The sequence below is a fragment of the Urocitellus parryii genome, chromosome 12 (assembly GCF_045843805.1).
Source record: "Urocitellus parryii isolate mUroPar1 chromosome 12, mUroPar1.hap1, whole genome shotgun sequence".
NCBI classification, from domain to species: Eukaryota; Metazoa; Chordata; class Mammalia; order Rodentia; family Sciuridae; genus Urocitellus; species Urocitellus parryii.
The window spans coordinates 62,493,241-62,496,978 of NC_135542.1; the positions used below are offsets into that span (position 1 = coordinate 62,493,241).

At 36.9% G+C, this 3,738-nt stretch overlaps 1 pseudogene; it reads left to right on the plus strand.

Annotated features, from left to right (window-relative positions):
- Positions 1-1,038: 1,038 nt before the first annotated feature.
- Positions 1,039-2,355, plus strand: LOC113197674 (rab GDP dissociation inhibitor beta pseudogene; annotated as a pseudogene).
- The last annotated feature ends 1,383 nt before the right edge of the window (positions 2,356-3,738 follow it).

Sequence of the window (3,738 nt, forward strand, 5' to 3'; positions counted from 1 at the left end):
CAAATGGAATTGGCTGGTGGGAGCAGGAGTCTGGTACAGAAGGATAAAACTGGGTCTGTGGGGGATTATTCATGGCAGAGAGAGAAGCAGTCCACGGGAGGTAGTGGTGTATTAGTTTCAAATGAAACTGCAGTGAAATGATTTGGAAATAAAATGTATCCTTTCAGATGCCTAACTTCTAACATTCAGATTGTGGAACATAAAACATCATGTTAAGTGTTCTAACAATGAATAAAACTGTTATACAATTAAGCAAATAACTATTGATCATCATGCACAGTACAATAAAAAGGAATTTAAGAACATAAAAGACAAATGCTGGTTTTGGGAAAAAAAGGGAAGATTAAAAATGTGTTAGGAAGAAAATACAAATAACTTATATGAAGCAGAATGCCATCATTTTTGAGCAAAAAATTATGGGATTATAATTGAATTGGGGAATATTAATTCACCAGTGATAGCCAGAATGGGTTGAAATATGGAGAAGGGCAGTAGAGAAACCAGAGAAATAAGAATGGAAAAACAAAACAAACCCTTGATTTGCCCAACAGGGATATAATTGATTTTAGGAATAAAATAAGGTGGTCAGCAAACTTTCTGTAAAGGACCAGGATAGTGAATATTCTTGGCATGCCATGTGGGCTCTGTATTGTGCAAGTAGCCATAGGCTAATAAAAATTGATCTACAAAATCCGGTAGTAGGTCTGAATTGGTTCATGGACTAGTTTTCCAATATCTGAATTGAGCAAAGGAATTTTAAAGTCAATTGCTATTGAAAATATAAAATCTTCAAGACCTATTACTAATTGTCAAAAGCTAAGTCATTCCTCTCTGCCCTCCCTCCCGCCCTGCCCAGCTCAGCTCTTCCAGTCTGAAGTGGAGGCTGGCCTCACCTCCTTGTTAGATCCTTTTTACCTCTCCTCTGCTCTTCTCTTGGGCCCAAAACGACCTGAACACCTTACAGCCTTCTTATGATGGCCACAGAGCCTCTGAGCTTTCTCTGTTCCCAGATGTCAATCCTTGCCCTGCCCCCCATGAATGAGGAGTAGAAGTAACCCTCTGGGCATTGGCCTGACAGAATGTATTCTGTCTGGTATTCTGTCAGTGAATGCAAAGAAGGTTCTTCGTATGGATCGAAACCCATATTATGGAGGAGAAAGGGCATCTATAACTCCACCGGAAGATTTATACAAAAGATTTAAATTACCAGGACCTCCATCAACATCAATGGGGAGAGGAAGAGACTGGAATGTTGATTTAATTCCCAAGTTTTTTATGGCCAACAGTCAGCTGGTTAAGATGCTACTTTACACAGAGGTCACTAGCTACCTAGATTTCAAAGTGACTGAAGAGAGCTTTGTTTATAAGGGAGGAAAAATCTGCAAGGTTCCTTCCACTCAAGCAGAAGCCCTGGTATCTAGTTTAATGGGACTATTTGAAAAATTCCTAGTGTATGTTGCCAACTTTGATGAAAAAGATCCTAGAACTTTTGAGGATATCCATCCTAAGAAGACCACAATTCGAGATGTGTATAAGAAATTTGATTTGGGCCAAGATGTTATAGATTTTACTGGTCATGCTCTTGCACTTTATAGAACTGATGACTATTTATATCAACCATGTTGTGAAACCATTAATAGAATTAAACTTTACCGTTAGTCTTTGGCAAGATATGGCAAAAGCCCATACCTTTATCCACTTTACGGCCTTGGAGAATTGCCACAAGGATTTACAACGCTGAGTGCTATTTCTGGAGGTACTTATATGTTGAATAAACCAATCGAATAAATCATTGTGCAAAATGGAAAAGTGGTTGGTGTAAAGTCTGAAAGAGAGATTGCTCGCTGTAAGCAGCTCATCTGTGACCCCAGCTATGTAAAAGATCGAGTAGAAAAAGTGGACCTGGTCGTCAGAGTTTTATGCATCCTCAGCCACCCCATCAAGGACACCAACGATGCCAACTCCTGTCAGATCATTATTCCACAGAACCAAGTCAATCGAAAGTCTGATATCTATGTTTGCATGATCTCCTCTACACACAATGTGGCAGTGCAAGGAAAGTACATGGCCATTGTTAGTACAACTGTGGAAACCAAGGAACCTGAAAAAGAAATCAGACCAGCTTTGGAGCTCTTGGAACCAATTGAACAAAAATTTGTTAGCATCAGTGACCTTCTTGTACCAAAATATTTGGGAGAAGAGAGCCAGATCTTTATTTCCTGCACATATGATGCCACAACTCACTTTGAGACAACCTGTGATGACATTAAAGACATCTATAGGAGGATGACAGGATATGAGTTTGATTTTGAGGAAATGAAGCACAAGAAAAATGACATCTGTGGGGAAGACTAACAACAGTAAGTTTTAATATCTAATTAGGACAAATATAAAATTTGACAAATAATGCATATTGTATGAAATCAAATTTGTAAGGCCTGCTTTTGTAATCAGAATGGAGAGATTGAAGAGCATTGTACTAGTAAATATTGTTCCCCTTCATCTTTCTAATATCATGTATTAACTTGTTTTCTTGGAGTGGCTATTCAGAATTGACCAGTTACCACATTCTGTTCAATTTAACTGGACTGGCTTTTTTTTTTCCTAGTGAAGGAGCAGTTTTAAACATTGTGATATCAATATACAAAACTTGATACAGTATTTGTATCTTTTAATCAGAGTAGACTTTGCATTTGTGTGCTTCTGCTGCTCAAGAACTGGATTCATAGTGTGTGTGCCATCTTGACATTAAGGAGATTCTAAATTGAATATTCCCTATAACTACATTTTGTGTTAAGTATTATAGCAGGGCCCAAATACCATAGCCAAAAGTTTGGTTTATGTGAACATAAACTTCTAACCAAATTCCAGACTTAGGGATTCATTTGGAGGAAGCCAATATGTCATGTTTTAATCTAATAAAATTGATGAGAGAAGGGGAAAGGAACCTATCATTAAAAAGCAGGTAAAATGTGGAGCATCTTTTGTATCACAGGTGTGGTTTCTTCAATGGACCACGCTGCAGTGCAGTATGGATTTGACAGAGCCTCTACTTCAATGATGTCTATCCCAAAATGGCTCCAAATGATTTCTGTACTGAAAAAAAAAAAAAAAAAGGCAAACTCTGGGGGAAAAAAAAGCTAAGCCATAATAAGGACATAATAGATGTGATCTTTAGGAACAATAAACAATTCATCACTTACTAATCTTATTTAAAACAGAATTAGGATTTCCATAATCAACAATAGCAGACTAACTCGATATTATAAAAAAATTTTGTGTGTGCATGCATGTATGCACAGTGAAGAGCTATCAAGCCGGTGAGGGCCTTTAAAATACAGAGAGGATTAAAATACTTGGCACAAAACAGAGTGGCACAAAAGAGAGAGGTAAATGGAATTAATATGTTCAATGATCCTTGCACTGTTCAGCAATTGGCAAAAACAGATTTGAATTATATTTAATTATCATTGAAAGAATAGAAGATGGACATATTTTATATCTAGGGAGCTAACAGAAGGGAATATTGAATAATAGCAAGCATTGAGAAAAAAGAAATATAGAACAAATGGAGAAAGAACAGTAATGGTAGATTTAAGTCAAATAACTTTCATTAATTATATCAAATGTAAATAGACTATATTAGAAAATAATGATGTTCCAACTGGTCTAACATGATTAAAAAGGAATAAATTCAAGCTGTGTGTGGTGGCACATGCCTGTGATCCCAGTAACTTG